This window comes from Gymnogyps californianus, chromosome 5, assembly GCF_018139145.2.
Source record: "Gymnogyps californianus isolate 813 chromosome 5, ASM1813914v2, whole genome shotgun sequence".
NCBI classification, from domain to species: domain Eukaryota; kingdom Metazoa; phylum Chordata; class Aves; order Accipitriformes; family Cathartidae; genus Gymnogyps; species Gymnogyps californianus.
In genome coordinates, this window is record NC_059475.1 from 10127478 (window position 1) to 10147701 (window position 20224).

The 20224-nt window shown below is 40.2% G+C and overlaps 1 long non-coding RNA gene across 2 annotated transcripts in view; it reads right to left on the bottom strand.

The window, feature by feature from the left end:
• Positions 1-20224, bottom strand: part of LOC127016531 (uncharacterized) — a 103854-nt gene that overhangs the window by 74388 nt on the left and 9242 nt on the right. For both annotated transcript variants that reach the window (XR_007766499.1, XR_007766498.1), the window contains exon 2: positions 4802-4917. This is a non-coding gene — a long non-coding RNA (uncharacterized LOC127016531). The remainder of the gene's footprint in view (positions 1-4801; positions 4918-20224) is intronic.

The following is a 20224-nucleotide window of genomic DNA, read 5'->3' on the forward strand; positions in this document are numbered from 1 at the left end:
GCTAATACTTGAACAAAAGAGTAGCACTGACATTTGATGGAATTTCACCACAAGGAAGAAAATACATGCTTAGTTCAATGAGGCATCCAGGGACCTACCCAATTCCAAAGTCATCCCTAGAAAAAAAAAATGCTAGTGTATTTCATAAACAGCTAGATATGCTCTTCACCAAAGAATTTCTTTGCTATTTTTTAAAAAAGAATATAACTGAAAGAATGGGTTTTCTCCAAATTTGTCTTTGAGAAGAGTGAACAAATTCTGTCACAGACCAATATGAACAAGAATCCCTCCAGTTTATCCTCAGACCCTCAACAGTCAGAAATATACCCTCACATACATGCACACACTATCAACACAATCACAACATAGGAAAATGAAGCCAAAACTTCACCAGAACTAATGGAAGCAGCTTCTTAAATTTACTTTAATTGGAGTGCATGCTGATTCATGGTTACTAGAGAAGACGCACAGTTCACATTAGCCTCTCAGGATTTAGATATCTGAATCTAAATGCAATGCTTCTGATTCTGATACCTGCTATCAAACCTTCTCTGCTGTAGACAGCAGCCCTAATTCAAAGAAGGCAGCAAAGTGACATCCACTGTGGTTCTTTTTCACAAAAGAAAAGGTTGTCCCAAGCCGAAATGTCTTTGGAAACTGAATTTATTAACATCCTTATTGAGATTTTCAAAGTGGTGTTTCCATTTCAACCAGTAAAGAATTGACTTCAGAGAAAACAGTTCTGGCTGTGAGCATAATTAGGCCTGTAAGAATCACACTTCTTATAACATTGCCACAGAATGTCTTATATTCTAACAGAGACTAAAATTGTATTACCACTTAGTTTCAGGAGACCTCTACCTCGCTTCAAAGCTGCCTTCTAGACCTATCAGTATCAATATTCAAACGATCGATAATGTTCAGAAACATCTGCTGACTTCTATTAATTGCCAAAGAGCACTCGCGATGTCAGCTCTTCATCTGCAGTTTTTGGTTAAGGTATATTCAGCCCTACACTGAGCAGATATGCCTCTACCGCAAACTGCATCCTGGGGTAAAGTTATCCAAACTAGTTTGTGTACTTAAGTAGTCTAGCATAGCAACAGAGAAAGACTGAGGCATTAACTTCAAACACTTAAGAGGTTTGCCTGTGCAAGCAACAGTTCTAAGAGCTAACCAATATTTAATTAATTAATAAAAGTTAGGAACCATCTCTAAAGTAGGACTACAAATGAGAAAGTGCAAATATATTTTATTGGTTAACATTTAATATGAATTGATTGAATTCAAAGAAATCTCATAATTTGTACAGAGAGGACTTATTTAATAACACAAAAATGTTCATCAGCAGCGAAGAGTCAATGGCTTAATATAGAAAAATAAAAGACCACTGTATCTGAAGCCAAGAACATTTACTGCAGGGTTATTCAGAATACAAAGAAAAAATGGATTCCTAAAAACATTCCTTTAGACTAGCCACTATATTTTGCTCACTCTCTCTCTCACACAATTAACCTGGGAAACATTAGTGGTTTTCTAAGTCTTGATGGTTTCGTTATGTACCAATATATTTCTTACTATTGACAGTATGTCAGGCCAGTAATGTAAGTTCAAAAGAATAAAAGCTATATTTAGAAGACAAAAAGAACAAACTGACAAGGGGAAAAACTGCAGCTACACAGAACTTACAAGAATATATGCAATATGTAACAAAAGAGGTCATCCTTGTTGGAATGAATTGTAAACATGATAGCATTATGCAAAGAGCTTACAGGAAAGTATAAGCAATGAGGTCACTAGTTCAAGAAAACATGCAGACTGAACTGTAAGCTATACATTTTTCACTTTTCAGAGTGTTATACACATCACAATCAGTTTTTTTAATAGTTTTAATTCCTTTATTTTAAAGGATAAATTTATGCACCCAGGTTTCTACAGCTCCTTGTGATGGCTAACATGGTACCACCTTCCTTTAGTTTCATTCTCCCAGTTTTCAGGTGGTTTCTTTAAACATCCTTCATTTCATTTGATTTAATTTCATTTTGTGCTGGTTTTGGCTAGGATAGAGTTAATTTTCTTCATAGTAGCTGGTATGGGGCTATGTTTTGGATTTGTGCTGAAAACAGTGTTGATAATACAGGGACGTTTCCGTTACTGCTGAGCAGGGCTTACCCAGAGTCAAGGCCTTTTCTGCCTCTCACCCCACCCCACCAGCGAGGAGGCTGGGGGTGCACAAGAAGTTGGGAGGGGACACAGCTGGGACAGCTGACCCCAACTGACCAAAGGGATATTCCACACCATAGGACGTCATGCTCAGCCTATAAAGCTGGGGGAAGAAGAAGGAAGGGGGGGGGGGTGTCACGTTCGCAGTGATGGCATTTTGTCTTCCCAAGTAACCGTTACGTGTGATGGAGCCCTGCTTTCCTGGAGATGGCTGAACACCTGCCTGCTGAGGGGAAGTAGTGAATGAATTCCTTGTTTTGCTTTGCTTGCGTGTGAGGCTTTTGCTCTACTTTTTAAACTGTCTTTATCCCAACCCACGAGTTTTCTCACTTCTACTCTTCTGATTCTCTCCCCCATCCCAATGTAGGGAGAGTAAGCAAGCGGCTATGTGGTGCTTAGTTGCCAGCTGGGGTTAAACCACGACACATTTCTGGTTTATATTCTCTTAATTTTCACCCTAATATCACATCTCTGTATTTACTCTTCTCCTAGATGCCTACATTATCTCCTTTATCATGGAATTTAGCTTTTCATCCTTAAATCTACTGATTCGCTCTCTAATTCCTTTTTGTTTTCTGTGATGTAGCCTGACCCTTTATCAGCTAAGCCACCAGTTTTCTGTCTTTCTTCTCTCTCTAAAATGACTCCTGAGAGACTCTGCAGACCTGCAGAGCTGAAGCAGAGATCCCCTGAAGATCATCAGTGTCTGGAGGAGAGAAATTATAGTTCTTGGCATCTAAAAAGATCCTGTTTCAAGGCTCTTCACATTTACTGAACCAGAAATTTTACAGTACCACCAGAGTACTCTGTAAGTTGTAGTTGCATTTGATATTTTGGGGGGAATCTCAGGACTTTAAAAATGCTTTGTGACTTGAAAATCTAAGTAACTGAATGATGAGAGGTGAATTATTAGCCTCTCACAGCACAAAAGAGAATCACAGGAGGCTGGAAGAATGAGGAACAACTAAAAGAAACAATGCTTGTCTACCAGTCCTCAAAAACAGACTATATGGACATATGAAAGCCTGCCAGTCAACTGGGTATGAAGATTTTTATAAATTAACTAGAGGATGAAATTCCAGTGTACGGTCATGTGAAATGTGTTCCCAGCTATAATAAAGCCAAAGTTCAATAATAAGCCTCAGAAGTATCTTTAAATATAGTATATATTTGAGATTGCAGTGAGTTATGGCTATATCCAAAGTGCAAAGAGAATCTCCTCTGACAACTTAAGATACATATTAAATTACAAATTTACAGATGTCAATGAATATTTTCAGAAAATACATTTAATATCCATCAAGTGCTGCTATTCTGAAGAGACATTATTTTTCAACACTGAGAACAAAATCACCCTTAATCCTTGCCATAGCTTCAAAAACTCAGCTGTTAATCACAGTGTTGTGACATATATTTCTCTATATAAAAGGCTGAAGTAACAAAAGGAAAAAAAACCCAAACCATAGCTAAACACATAGCTGATCAGAGATCTGATGGTTTTAAATATCCCCACTTGAGGTCTAAACACGACTACACTTGTCAGTTAGCTTCCCCCCCACACACTTCATTGCACATAATAGCTAAGAATGAAATCCTTTCATTTTATCATCTAGCCATTCACTGTATAAGCTATACACAACAGTAATCTTTTAAAAAGTCACCCATACTAAACTAGAGGTACCAAGAAAACATTTATTACAGGACCCAAAATGCCATTTGGCTATTTTGTACTTCAAAAAGAGAAAAGCAGACCCATCTTGGGCATCGGGAACCCTTGCCAAAAAATTAGATACCATCATTACCTTTTATAAAACCAAGTAACCTAAAAATACTAAAAAAATAAAATGTTCACCCTGCCACTACCAGCCGACACGTGCTGGGAGAGAACGTGCCTCTTTCAGTGTGCCCCAAAGCCACAGCTTACCAAGGAACCTGTTTACCTCCCACCAAAGCAAAAGGATGTAATAGAGGACCTTACCAGTATAACCTTGCCCTTGGTTTTACATCATGCACTCTGATACATCAGAAAGAAAAAAGACAATTCCTCAGAGAGATTCAATGCCACTTACAGTTCCACAGTCAGAAACACATTAAGTCTACCCCAAAAGCAATAGAAAGAGCATGAATTTTAATGATGCTCACACATGCATGCACCTCTTCTTCACCATATTAAACAGCCTTAAAATGAAACACTATTAAAACTGCTTTCTCTAATCCACTTATGAAGATAAACAATTACTAATACTTCTTTTATCCTGTAAACATCATCCTTAGTCTCTTCATCCTTCAAAGACTGACACAGACCTTTCAGGTTATATCACAATGGAATAAGGAAAACCATACATACCATATTATGTTAACATAATAAAATTGTCAATGTTAAATACTGACTACTGACATTATGCTGCTGGTCATAAAAATATTAATTATTAAATGAGAAAATACATGGATTTAATAATATATGCTAAATATTTACTTTAAATAAACATTTTAGAGTCAAGTGTTTCAGAAAATGAAAACATGTAATTCCAAGCTAACATAATGAGGAGTACTTTAGGATATGGGATCAATATCTTACCAAGAAAAACCACAAGGCTTATTTCAGGACTTGTTGCAATAACTTCTGTCCCTGGGATCCACACTGTGATTCTGATTTTGCCTCTCCTTTCAGGCTGCAGTGCGTTTTCAAATATTCTGTGAATTGAGACAAATGCTTTTCCTTGAATGTGCTTTCAAAAACATAAAAATAGTTCATGCTATAAGACAATTTTTGATCCATGACTAATTATCCACAATAGTCCCAAGGGGTCAAGTCTTGTATACTAACCAACAAATTACATCTGCTTATTAATATTGATTAAGATCATACATTGATTTTCCTATTGATTAACTGAAATGATATAGTAAAGTGTTTTGGTAAGAGAATGAAGTAGAATAATGTGAAGAAAAACATACTATCTCCACAGTACTAACTTCTTCATTTTTTTCTTTAAATTTATTTGCTTATAAAAATATTCTACATACTGTAACTATTTTTCTACAAAAATTTCTTCCAGGTGAGCACTTACAATCCTTTAACTTTCATCTATAAGTTTATTAGGTATTAAGACAAATCATCTTGTGACATCTTGACACAATTTCCCCACTGTGCAAACAATGTTAGCATGCTTTCAGCTTTTTAGCATCACTTCTAATGTGGACTTCTACTTTACCACCTGTGTTACAGCTAAACCAGGAAAGTGGTTATTAATGTAAAAAATTTCCTTGAAGCTTAATGATTAATAAGAGGAAAATCACACTTCTTTTTTTTCTGTTTACATTCAAGCTCCATTAAGTATCACGTTTTTCAAGAGGCTTTTAACCTTCAGTTGGGGTTCATTGTTACCGCGCTCAGTTGGATTTTTCAACTCTCTCAAGATATTCCATTTACTGTATACATTATTACATCCTCCAAATGCACGGCCCTGACCAAGTGATCAGATACAACATAGCAGAAGGGACTGCAAAAGCTCCATGTAAAGCTTTCTAATCACTGTACTACCTCCTGAAAATTAATAAAGATTCCCTTTCAGCTGGAGGAATAGGATCTCTTGCTACTGCAAAGGCTGAAGCTACTGTAGACAACAACAAAGTGACAAGAGGAAGAAGTTACACATGGTCTTGCAAGGTTAACTACACAATACCAAAGAGAGAAGGAGTAAATACAACCTCAAATTAAAATCATTGCATTATTTTCTATAATACCACCTAATCTCCACGCACACAAGATTTGAGAAGAAGTTTCTGGTTATGAACTGTTTAGGGTGCCAGTTGTTCCACTGTCAGCACTTTACTCCCTACCAGGTAACTGCAGACTCCTGCACTGAGAGTAAGCATCCCAGTTGTGCATGCAACACACCTAATGGCAGACCTCCCTCCTGGAGGAATATGTCCAAATATAACATTGTGGTGACTATTATAAACAGTTAATAACAGAGGTCATTTAGGGTGCAGCATTTAAAAAATACAATTAAAAAAAACCCAACATCTTTCTACTACAGCAAATATGAAACTGGAGGAATTAAGGGTAGATGCTATTAATCAATATAGAAATGATCAACAGTTTATTCATTCATACCAAATTGCCTTCTTGAGTGAAGAGAGTTGGCAGAGAGGAGCCCTGATGAGACCAAATGTCTCAGCAAGGTAAGTGCTATTTTTTTCCAAGTGTCAGAAGGAGAAAAGAAAGTTTTCTACTTATTACTACTTGTTGCTCCTTGTGACCGTTAATCTTCTTAGTTTATCTTAGTTTTTTTTTTTTTTCATTTCATGTAAAGTATACATGCACTGTAAATGAACACTAACCATAACTTATAGGACGTGCCTGTAACAGAACTGGGGCCTTCAAAACCAGCAAATCTCAAGCAATCTTAACTCAAGTGAAGTCACAGAGGAGTTTTTCTCTATGAAAAAAATTCTCAGATTAAGTTTAGATGTTTTATAGAATGTATTTAGTTACATAGTGTAGCCACAAGAGGGAAGCTCAACCCACTTATTAACTCTTTTTTAACTAGTTTATCAAAGTCCAAACCACTCACAGGCTAGGTTCTTCAATTTACAACAAAATCTCAGAATAACGACTTAAAATTCAAAATGTTAGTCTAAACTGGTGCCAAAACTTACAGTATAAAGACATCAGAAGAGAGGAAACATACATAAGACTAAACGTAAGCTGCACAACCATGAAAATTAAGATACCAGACCAAATGAAGAGTCCTTTTGTAAAGAACTCAAATTACACCCAACCAAACTGCTACAGAGACGGTTTCTGGGATTTAAGGCAAGCAATGCAGCCAGGGAAGGACCCGGCTGAGGCAGAGGAGGAGCCACAGTTATTTAGCTAAGAGAGCAAGTGCCCTTTGCTTGAGCAAGAGGAACCATGGCAGGTGTGGGAACGAGCCAGCAGCTCTCATGCCTGCACCAATGGCTAATTCAGCAACCAGTTGTAACACAAAGAAATACAAGCTATGGTGCAAACATAGGGTTCCCACAGACCAAGCTCCATCTGTTGATGTGGGTGACGCAGAGGGATAAGTACACTGCTGGTTGTTTTCACCTCTAAACTACCAGCAACTGTTCTGCTGAGGAAGAGGCGCATTCAGCAATCCCATACAGCAAATCCATTTTGCTCCCCTCCCATGGGATGAGGGCTCAACACTGCTCTGGGAAATGACACTTGTGGTGGGTACTGCCCACTGGAAAACAAGCAGGTGTCCTCCTGCACCAAAAATATACCCCTGAAAACAGGGATGCTTGCCAAAAGGAAAAGGTGAGTTTGACTGTATCAGACAAGAAGGTACCTAGGTTTATACATCTGGAAAGGACTGCATATCCAGTTGATTTTGATACACTCTGTTCCTTTTTATAATGCTTCTCAAAATATGGAGATGAGCAAAAGTAAACTAAAAACTAGTGATTCTAAAATAAATGTAATTTTCCTTGAAAGTATGCTTCCTGTAGATTTCAAGTTTAACAAAAATTAGATGCCAAAAAAATAAAAAATAATTGTCATTTACAGTCAAAAAAAGTTTTTATTTGAGTCTACAACTGGCCATTGTTTTCTATAATGTAAGGCACAGGGATTTCACAACCAGAAACACGTCATCATGTAATGCTAGACCTAATTCACAAATTCTTTCTTTTTCCAGAATCACTGTACACACATTCAGAAATGAAACACACCTTTTTCTAATTCGATCACGTATCTGGATAACCTTTATGAAAAGCTGCACATCCCAAACTGCCATGTGGTGAGGATATATGCAATCAGCGTTTCACCAGTGCTAATTTCTTTCTTACTTTTGGAACAATGTCAGATAACAATTAGGTCTCTTTCTCTGAAAGAGGAGCTGCTTCCCAAAGTTTATACCTGAAGGGTTTTCCTTGACTCTCAGTGCAGCCTGGCAGAAGTGACAGGACACAACTAACCATTAAAACATAAGTTATTTTACCTGTATTCTTTCTTGTCTATAGCACTAAACTGCTTATCTAGTACAAAACTATGATGCGGCTTAGAATATTTTTTCTATTTGTGTATATCAGACTCCCAAAGGGAGAAGCATAACTTAAAAAAACCATAAAACATGAAAGTACGGTCTTTGTACTATCATAAATACAGAAAGGAGCGCTTGCTACCATTGGGGGTGCCAAGAGATTTCAAACGTGGTATTACTTTCACTTCATCTAACCAAGGTATTTTATAGCATTATCTGTTTTTACAGTGTCTCTTAAATATTTTTAAGTTTTAGTGTGCCTTCCAACTGTCAAATGACAGCTTAGCAGATGATTACGTGTTCTTCTCTCTGTTGGTTATTTCTCATTCTTACACCAAGGAATACTACTTTCAGAGTGCTGGTAGTATTGTGTAAACATTACTGATTACTTTGCACCACTGCAGTATCATATAGTAGCCCCAGCTCTGGAAATCGTGACCAGACATTGCTACTGAAGGATTCCCCAAGGGCTGGCCACAGCAGCCTCGCTCAGACAGTCATTAGGATGAAGCATTAGACGAAGCGCACACTCTTCTGCACGGTATGGAAAGGGAGCAAGCTTCACAGCACATTTCTCACCAGCGAATCTCACTAAGCAGTGCCTTTGCATCATAGAGCAGCTTAATAAAAACAGGACTATCCTGCACGACGCAACTGCTGATGACAGCCCTCCTGGACTCAACTGACAGAGAAATTAAAATAGTGCATGCAGACTAATGCAAAAAGCTGCATGCCTGTTTCTATCCCTAAACAAAGGACATAATCATTTTTAAAAAGCCCTTTTCCAAACCTATCTGGCTGCTGGATGGATGATCATTCACGAGTAGCTTCATCTGGACGCTCACAGGTAGTGCAAATGCATTAGAGACAGAGCTGCAGAGTTCTGTGTAGAAGCCTATGATTAAGCAAGCTAATGATCTGAGAAGATGATCTGTGGCAGAACTGGTTTGATTTTATTTTGAACCGGCTTTGGAATTCTCAAAGAAGTGTTTTGCATTAGTGGGTAAAAGGCCCTGGTAAGTAATTTTTGCTTGCTGATAGATGTTAGATGCCTCTCAGAAAGCATATAAGAAGGCCCTGAAATGCTACAGAAAGCCTGTGGACACACAGATTATTACAGCTGGCATTTCTTCCAGTTAATGTAGCCAACCAACAGCAAAAATCATAGAATAATTTTAAGGTTGAAAGGGACCTTTGGAGTTCACCTGATCCAATCCCTTACTTCAAGCAAGGCTAACTTTCACACATTTTCTTCTTTTTCTTTACTCAGCATGTAACAAGAAAATATTCAGTGTATTGAATGGTGCTGGTACCAGTGCACAGGTGCCTAGCAAGGGCTGAAGAACTTAGCAGATGACAGAAGTCAATTTTTACAGTCACGAACTTTACTGGAATTTAATGCATTTTTTTTACTTCTTAGAAAAATTAACTTAATGCACATGCCTCATTTTTGTCCAAGCCAGTAGCTTCCTTCTCTCGTGGAAGCACTATCCAGCCCCCTCAGAAGGCACCATGCTCCACAGGGCCAGCAGGAACAGAGAACAAAGATCCTGTGGAGATGCAAAACTAAGTGGAGATTTCAGAAACACTACAATGGGTTTTCTTACCACGGAAAAACAAAACAAAACAATCCTTGATTTTAAACCTCCGTGTTGCAACCTATACCACATGGGTAAAACAAAGGGATTCAAACAAAGATTTGTCAGTCAGGACCATAGCACCACACAGCAGTAGTTTCAGTCCAACTATATCTCTTGCAGGACTGAAAACAATGATGTGCACAAGTCAAGTCTCAAACATGGGTTTAAAGTCATGAGGTTTCTAAAGCCAAAAATGGCTTCATTTTATATGGCATTAGTCACAGCAGTTCTAGCCTTTACAACCATTGCAAAATGGGATATAGAAAACAACTGATATTTTACTCACACAGAATATATCATTTGGGAGTTCTAAAAACCTAGAATACCACTAATTTGAAATGCCCCAACAGCACCTTACAGCAGCAAGGGTTCAGCTCCCCCAAGCTTCTCTTTTCCTCAGCCACCTCCGAGGGGTGACATTTCCCACAGTTCATTCTCCCTTGATGAGCACACGTCGCGAGCTACAGGAATTGCATGCCTGCGCATCAGATGATGGGCTCTGACCCAGAACAAAAGAAGTGGCTGATAAGATAAACTGTATCTGTCCTGAGTTAAATACCAAGACAGCTACAGTGAACTTGTAGCATATCAAGCAAAAACATTATCTGGGTTTTTTTGATGATTTATTTTTTGTAAAGGATTTCCACAGTAAACAAACACTCTTGATGGACACCGTGTCAACAGTACTGTTGAGAAATGTTGGGCCAGACTTCCCAATCACATTTTCAAACTTCTTTATATTATTTTTTACAAAAAAAGAAGCTGACAGGATTTGTTTGCCATCTAATTATTACCTCCATGTTAATTTTTGCTTATTATTTTGCTTAGTTTTAAAGTCTTTATTGAAACCTATTCTACGCGAAAACATTGTCCTTTGAATAATTATAAGTATGAGACAGTGTATAAAATCTTCTTTCTTCTAACATCTATCTTTCCCACCCGTATGCTCATAAGCAGGCTTTACTTGCACTGGAATATTCATGGGGTATAAATAATAAAAAAAGCATGAAAGCCGCTAGAGTGTAGGTAGAAAATTTTACTCTCCTTGCTAGTTCTTAACTTTCTGTTAACTTTCTTACAACTGTACAATAACTTCAAGCAAAATCTGTCCTTTGAGAGAAACTGCTAAGCAACATTTCTAGTTAACAATGTACTCCATCTTTTAAATATACATACTGTCACAGGATATTAATGTAACAGTCCCAATCTCTGATAACATAACATTGCTGGCTATTAAGAGCAGGAGCTGGGGTAGCTAAAGAAATTCTTGCAAAATTAAGCAAAGGAAAAATTTTGTGCTTAAGCATATGCTATGTGCAGGAAATTTTAAAACAACCTTATTTCCAGTCTCTCCCAGGTCAGTTCTCTCTCCACCAAACATAGCCCATTTTCCAAAACATTGCTTTCATTTACCTCTCATCAATTGGGTAGTTTTCCACAGCCTTTTAACTTTCCTTTGAGGCTCTACAGATATCATGCATTTAGTAGACAAAGTCTTGAGTTTAAAAAAAAAACAAAACGCAACAGTAAGAAACGAATATTTATGTTCTAAAAGTTCTGGCTCATTATTAAACATTACTTTCCCCAAAACTGTTGTTTTTTTTCAGTAACTAATCAGCAAACATATATTACCTTATACACCATTACTTTTGTATCTACATAATTAATACTATATAGCAGTCTTGAAAAAGTACAACTCAAGGTAAATTTACTAATATTTTCTGAGTCATTTAAGTATGAACCCTTTCAGTATACTGTAGTGTGGGTATGCTATTTATAGAAACATGAATTGAAATAACACAGCTCTGTTCTTAGCTTAATGGCTATGTCTCCTTTGCTAACTCCAGAATTTTCAAAGAAGCTATCAAGCACTTAAATGAACGTTTGGAAGAATTAGGATATTTCAAAACTCTCCTTTATGTCCTCATGTTGCTTTATGAAACTTTGATATGGTATTTCAGTTTTATTCTGATTTCTTTTGGTCGCCTTTTTAAGCCACCTATCAAAATACAATGGACCCTCTTCAAAGTCCCAAAGCCTATCTTCCAGCAGTAGCTGTTAGCAATCTAGTGAGATTAGTTTTATTGTGGATAATCTTTCTGGGAGACTTTAGATGTTGACTATACATCTGCTTTACAAAACTTCTTTTGCAAGACTGCTGGTGAACATTTTTGCCATGTTTGACTCTTCCCTGGCAGAGCTAGCACAACAATACATGCTATTAATTAAGTTTGTCATCTTGAACATATTTGCCTTTTAGAGCACAAAACATTAAACTAAACTAAGCTTGTACTGAAAAAGCCATCAGAGTTTCACCAAGACAGTTTTACAAGATGCCGTCAACATTTTAGGCTTTCTGTCCTTTCTTCAGCTACTATGTTTTGACATTATATTGCTACAATAGAATCAGTCATCCACATGTATTTTTAAGCTATTCAGGTTTAGAATCAGATGATCCTTCTGTTACTATAAATCAGACTCCTTTAAATACAGCAACAAGCAACTGTATTATTAATTCATTCTAATAAGACAAATCTGTTTTCAAAGCAGTGACCTCAGTGAATTGGGTAAATGGAAGAGAAGGGTAAAAAAACCCCAAACAACAGGAGAGATTTGCAATGGGGTTGTGATTTCTTCCAAATTATTTGGACCAGCGATGAGGCCTTGTCTGACCCAGCTCAGCTGATTAAAGTCCCAAAAGTGTTGAGTTTACCAGACTACAGTGCACACTTAGCATGATCCTGACCATTCTCCTATGACTCAAAACACTCTGAGATGTCCCAAGTTCAGGATAACACTCAGCTGGAAACCACTATCAGCTGTCCTGCTTCATGCCATCCAAGAAAGAATGGCAACAAATCCCAACTATACTTGTTAGCAGAGTTTTGGGTTGTATTTAAGTTTTAGAGCTGAAACGTTTCTGGCCGGTTTTTAGAATCATAGACTCACAGAAGCATCATTTATCATAGAATCATAGGATGGTTTGGCTTGGAAGGGACCTTTAAAGGTCATCTAGTCCAACGCCCCTGCAATAAGCAGGGACATCTTCAACTAGATCAGGTTGCTCAGAGCCCCGTCCAACCTGACCTTGAATGTTTCCAGGGGTGGGGCATCTACAGCCTCCCTGGGCAACCTGTGCCAGTGTTTCACCACCCTCACCATACAAAATTTCTTCCTTATATCTAGTCAGAATCTACCCTCTTTTAGTTTAAAACCATTACCCCTTGTCCTATTGCTACAGGCCCTATTAAAAAAATCTGTCCCCATCTTTCTTATAAGCCCCCTTTAAGTATTGAAAGGCCGCAATAAGGTCTCCCCAGAGCCTTCTCTTCTCCAGGCTGAACAACCCCAACTCTTTCAGCCTGTCTTCGTAGGAGAGGTGTTCCATCCCTCTGATCATTTTTGTGGCCCTCCTCTGGACCCACTCCAACAGGTCCATGTCTTTCCTGTGCTGAGGACTCCACAGCTGGACGCAGTACTCCAGCTGGGGTCTCATCAGAGCAGAGTAGAGGGGCAGAATCACCTCCCTCGACCTGCTGGCCACAGTTCTTTTGATGCAGCCCAGGATACAGTTGGCTTTCTGGGCTCCGAGTGCACGCTGCCAGCTCATGTCCAGTTTTTCATCCACCAGTACCCCCAAGTCCTTCTCAGCAGGGCTGCTCTCAGTCCCTTCATCCCCCAGCCTGTCTTGATGCTGAGGTTGCCCTGACCCAGGTGCAGGACCTGCACTTGGCCTTGTTGAACCTCACGAGGTTCACATGGGTCCACTTCTCAAGCTTGTCCAGGTCCCTCTGAATGGCATCCCATCCCTCAGGGTGTCAACTGCACCACTCAGCTTGGAGTCCTCTGCAAATTTGCTGAGGGTGCACTCCATCCCACTGTCTATGTCGTTGATGAAGATATTAAACAGTACTGGTCCCAATACGGACCCCTGAGAGACACCACTCATCACTGATCTCCATCCGGACATTGAGCTGTTGACCACTGCTCTCTGGATGCAACCATCCAGCCAATTCCTCATCCACCAAACAGTCCATCCATCAAATCCATCTCTCTCCAATTTAGAGAGAAGGATGTTGTGGGGGGCCATGTCAAAGGCCTTACAGAAGTCCAGATATATGACATCCGTAGCTCTTCCCTTGTCCACTGATGTGGTCACTCCATCACAGAAGGCCTCTAGGTTGGTCAGGCAAGACTTGCCCTTGGTGAAGCCATGCTGGCTGTCTCGAATCACCTCCCTGTCCTCCACGTGCCTTCACATAGCTTCTAGGAGGATCTGTTCCATGATCCTCCCAGGCACAGAGGTGAGGCTGACAGGTATCTTTCACTACATCAGGTTGCTCAGAGCCCCAGCCAACCTGACCTTGAACGCTTCCAGGCACTGGGCATCTACAACTTCTCTGGGCAACCTGCTCCAGTGTCTCACCACCCTCATGACCAGAGGCAGTTCCCTCAGCCTGCCCTTGTGTGCCATGTGCCCCGGCCTCTCACCGTCTCAAAGGCTGGGCCCACACCCCACACATCACTGTCTTTCCTGGACTGGGGAGACCAGGAGGGGACAGACAAGTCCAGACACAGTCGCCAAAGTACTAAATAAGAGAGGAGGAAAGCATTTGTACTGATATTTTCTTGGTTTATTGTTTTGGGTTTTTTTAAATTGTTCATTGCCCAACCTTGAAAAGAACTCCTCATGAAGCAGCTAGAAGGGACCTTCATGCTGAAGGCCAGCACTTCTTCCTGGCAGAACTGTACTCTTCTGCTTCTCCAAAGGAAGAGCTGTGTCTCTAACTTCTTTGCTTGATCTCTTGTTATTCTTTATGCACCGCCACAGAGGGTCTGGCTTCATCTTCAACCACCTATTGGGCAACCTTCTCATCCTCAGACTGAAGAAACCCCACCTCCAGGCCCCAGGGACCTCGGTGGCCCTCTGAGGGACAACTCCTGTTGCCCTGGCACAGCAGCCTGGCAGAAGCCAGGTCGTCTCATCCCCTTTCCTTGGGGCTCAGAGCAGAGGAGATGGCACCCCTTCAGGAGGGGTGGGGGAGGGGGATGGGAAAGAAGGGCTCACACCACCCATGGCAATCAAGAAATAATTGTTGATGCCGGGAGATGGAATGGGTGAGCCTGCAGGATGGCCAGGCACAGAGGCTGGGCCTCCCAGCTAATGCTAGGTGTGGAGGCTGGGCCGATGGTAGGGCGCTGGCCGGGCACTCCTGCGATGCCGTGTTGATGGCATCGTGGAGGGGAGCCCTGGCACGGTGTAGTGGTGCCAGGGGAGCCATGCTGGAGGTGGATCCACTTCCATCAGTTCTTCTTGGTCTTCGGGTGGATCCACCTCCATGGGCTCCGCACCATCAGCCACATGAGCGACGGCCATCACTACCATGCGGCTGATGGTGCCCCTCCTCTGACGCTGCCTCCTCTTCCTCCGCCTCCCCACGCAAACGTGGGCAGCCACTCACCTTGCTGCTGTGGGACCCCTTTCTTCCAATCATTCCTGGAATCCGAGGGCCTCGAACCTCAGCGAATTGTGGGCCAGCTGCTGGGGTCCCTGTATGTATAGGGTCTGGAACAAACAGCAGTGAGGAAGCTCATGACATGAGGAGGCCACCGTGATGGCAATGCATGTGGCCAAATATGGCTGTTCTGGGAGCTGGGGGGCCTGTGGCCTGAAAGATGCCCTCATCTGGAGAAGGAGCAGAGTCGGGGGGGCTGAGGGCCCCTTTCCTGGGCATCGCTCCCCTGTGCCCCTCTGCTGCCCCTTGGGCACAGGGACTGCCCTCCACCTCCTCTCGTGTGCCTGGGCTCCAGCCCCCTCCTCAGCCCAAAACTGGATACAGTACTCCATATGTCTTACAAGCACTGAAGAGAGGGGAAGGGTGGGAAGAGTGCTGGCTTCACTCTTACGAATACAGCCCAGGATGCAGTTGCACAACAGAAAGACACTAGGACATATATTTAGGATCCTACAGTTGTATTACATTAGAAACAGACAAATTGTTGCTAAACCTTCAGAAATGCATTATTTGAAATATAGCCACAGGTTGTAATTAATATTAGCAATTAATATTAATAAAAATATATAGAAGGAGATGAATAAAATCCAACAGACAGAAGATTGAGCAGCATTTTCCCCTTGGGCAAAGTCTTTAGTAACACATTCAGTCAATCATTCTCTGAAAGTCTACCATCAGGACATATAGAACATGCGTCCCGGAAATTTGGGATGATAGTGTCTTGAAAACAAAGAAAAGAGCATTTCTGAAGCATTCATCTCTCTATCCAGCATTTAACAGATGCCTTTATAAGTTTTGAGAGAACCAGAATCAAGGACTGGAACAAGATGCTCTGTGCATTATTCTCTCATCTCCCCTGTTGAAATTCCTGCCTGTGTTAATGTTGGTAGCAGCTTTTATGTTCTTACTAGCATCACTGATTCCAAGTGATTTGAAATACAATTATAGTTTTCACAATAGTTATCCAACCTAAGTGGGAATTCACACACATCTCAGAGGATGTTTTACTACCTTAAGACAGAAGCAGCTTAGAACATGGTTTAACACCACTTAGTATTCGCTGACCGTAACAACTTTTTTTTTGCCACAGACATTTTAGAGACACATGGGCCCAGTGTCTTCACCAGTTCCAGTGCTGACAGTAGGCTGCATACAAGCCAAGGAAAGATGTACAGAAAATATGGATTACTAAATTATTCCTAGCCAGATGACATAGCATTGTTCACCTGGAAGCATGTTTTGATGGCTTTTGATGGTCCAGCAGGTAGTCATCTCTGAACTCTAAGGACGGACCCTGAAGATTCCTGTGCAAGTCAGCCTCAAATGCAAAGATTTCCTAAATCTTTCTTGCACATGCAGCATAGGAAGAGAAAGTAGTTTCAGAAGCATGGAGTAAGAAGAGAAAGAAGCTGACCATGTAGAATCGGAGAAGAAAAGCAGCAGGGTTTTTTCCTAACGAGACTCCATTACATACTTCTAATTATATTTGCTCAGAAATAATATAGGTATTTATATTCAGGGTGATAATAAAATTACAAAGGCAGTACACATTGCAAGAAGCGTTTCCATAGCTATTTCAGTGTTCTTTCATAAGATGAATTATTAACATTAGTATTACCACATTTTTGAAGGCAGGGTGTGCGGAATCATGAATTAACTGCCAACAATATGGAAATGCTGTGCGTATTTGCAAGCAACAGTCTTAAAGTGGTAGCAATCAAGAAACCCTACCTCATGCTTGCCATTGTTAAGAGTTATGCATTATCCTATCAAGGAGGAACAATACATGATTTTACTTCTTTCTAACCCAGATAGTTCAAATTTTCAATAAGAAGCACTGTCACGAGTTATTTACAAGCGGGTCATACAGAATTTCCCTTGCCAAAATTATTCAGCAAATATTATGTAAATAATTTTGAAAAGCATCTGGCTCAGAGCTACCAAGTTTTGTACATGCATGTCATTTTATGCAAATTATCTCATAAACACATCAATATGTTTCAAAATAAGACATATCAATGGACAAACTGTTCTAACTTTACCAGTTGTGGCAGATGGCAGGATGCAGAATGTCTGGAGCCTGCCAGATAGATGGCTTCATCTAGAGAGGACAGCCTTGGAAGGCGTGGCACAAAGGATGCTGATGACCATTATTTCCTCCCCCTGCCATCCTTCTCTGTTTATACCTTCCACATCCAAATCCAGTAGATTCAGGTCTCAAAATTGCTGCTGGAAAGAGGACATTCAGACCTACCCTGGCAGCCCAGCTGAGACTGGACATAGGAACAGTTAAATGCCTCAGCACAGAGGTATAGCTATTTTCATCAGCTACTCTCCAACAAAGACCAAGAGCATCTCTGGGGGGCGGGGAAGAGTACAAGAAACAAGGTAGGTCTTCTTGTATATCCTACTTGCTGCTGGAAATCTGCTGTTTGGAAGCCTCTTGAACCTCAGATGACCAGGCTACTAGACACTCTGGCTCTGTTTTTTTTTCCTCCATAAGTATATCAAATTCCTTTCTGAACTCTTAGTTTTGCCCTCTATTGCATTCTGCAACAGTAAATCCCACAATTTAATTAACTATTTTAAAGGAAAACCAAAACAAAACAACCTCAAAAGCTCCAAACCTTTGTTGTAACAGTATTGCCCGGGAACTTCATCTCAAAGCCCCAGGAAAAGCAGCATTGCCAAACAGAAGAAAGATTACAAATGGAAGTTATCATACAATATCTCACGTTGGAAGGGACCTATAAGGATCATCACATCCAACTTCCTGCTCCTCGCAGGACTACCTAAAACTAAACCATATGACTAAGAGCATCGTCCAGACGCTCCTTGAACTCCGACAGGCTTAGTTATGTTCCACATTAACACTGCACATCTATATAGTTCAATTTTAGCATAGCCTCCTGCAGAAGACAAACAGCACTGGAGGTATTAAGTGTAGTCAAACCAGCTATCAGAAGAAAAATTCAGTTTCCAAACCAGCCTGCTCCCAACAAGCTTTCCCCAGTCTACAGAGACCCAAATGTGAAAGTCTTAGTCACTTCTCCCATGCAGGTGCAAGGGGAGAGCAATCTTTGTCACCTCTGCTCTGGGCATGGTTGATACCTGTCGAGCAGCACTCTTCTACTCCCACAGCTTAACAGAACTCTACTCCTCTCCCAGATGGTCTTAATCACAAAAATCAGAAATAGATTATTTGTGCTACTTACTCCCCAATTTAAAGTGTCCTGTTCAATTACTAGTAGCATCATCTCGTCAGTATCGTAACTCTGACTTGTGCTGGATCTCACCATTAGACTTGGACAAGGAAAAAGCATGCAGAGATCACTTTTCACCATGCCACACATTAAGATGAACATTTTGAGAAATATAATGTATTGACTGTTCCCACTCAGGACTTGCTTGACTCTGAGTGCACACGTGGAGAGCAGGGGCTACATGACTAGGTTTGCTGAGGAGGTGGCGAGGAATGGGAGAAAACATGGCTAAGCAACGCAGGATAAATTTTGCAGCACTTTGGAAGTTACCCTTTTTATCTCACAGCAAAGACACTCTTAACACAGGAGCTCTAGAGGACAAAGAGGAAAGAAGAGTTTGTGTTCTGGAGGAACGACCTTCTCTCAGACCTGTTGGAGGGGAAAAGCATTTCAAATTGCAATGAAGTCAAAAGGCTCCAGCCAGCCCTTAATAAATTACTTTATATAGAGACAGAAAGTTTGTAGCTAGGGCCCAAAAGTTCTGCTCTTTTTTAATTTTAATGTCAATACAGTTTTTTGCTCACATGCATTTAAATTACATATGCTTTTAAAATACGTAACAGTAGTGTCCAGCACAGCACTGCTTTATTCAAAAAAACTGACACACTTAGAAACTAGTTGTTAAGGACTCTCACCTTTCTTCTCATTCTGTGATTAAATATGTTGCAGTACTGATTGCAAAGGATAGAATTGATAGCAATATAAAGAAACAGAAAACTCACTTAGCAAAAACTCTAGCATCTGAGTACTTATCTCCCAGTAGAGTTTTACAACTTGTATCCCACACAGCTGCTGCCAACAGCTCCAAAGGGAATTAAGTAAGAAGAAATTTTTCCAAGGACTTCCTATACTTTGAAGCCACCATAGCTATCATATGCTATTTCTTAAATCCTGCTTCCTGAAAGTCTGAGAGCCACCATTTCTGTTTGGCTTAGAAATTGCCTTAAAGAAAAAAAAAAAAAAAAAAAAAAGAGAGAGATTAATTTCCTTGTAGTGGAGAGCAGCACTTTAATCTGATGACTCTCAGCTCTTACTACCAATTTACTGCATATTGCATCCAACTGCCTGCATAGGAAGGTTTCATTTTGATATACAGCATACCTTAAAGTAATGGAGGTCCTTTTTTTACTCATCAAAAAAAATAATTACAGGAAATTATCTAAGTCTTTAAGATCTTTTCCCTGACTCTTCAGCAAAGGCTCTAATACTTGATTACTTTTCATATTTATGTATATTGGATGTTGGTTTATATGCATATAAGAGCACTACTAGATGTCTTCTATCTTATTCCAGGAATGTACTACTTATATTTGGTCTAAGTAAAGTCCAAATAACATTTCTTATCTAATGATTTCTGACTAGTCACGATAAATTATAGGAAGTCACAAGCATACTTACTCCAGGAGACTGGAGTTACATGGCAAAAATAATAGCAATTGTTACCACGTTTATTTCCATGTGGCAAGGCAAAAGAAGCAGCTGGATAATATGTTAGCGCACTGGCTGTTTCCCAGCATCGTCTTTAACACATCTGTTTTATCTCTTCCCTG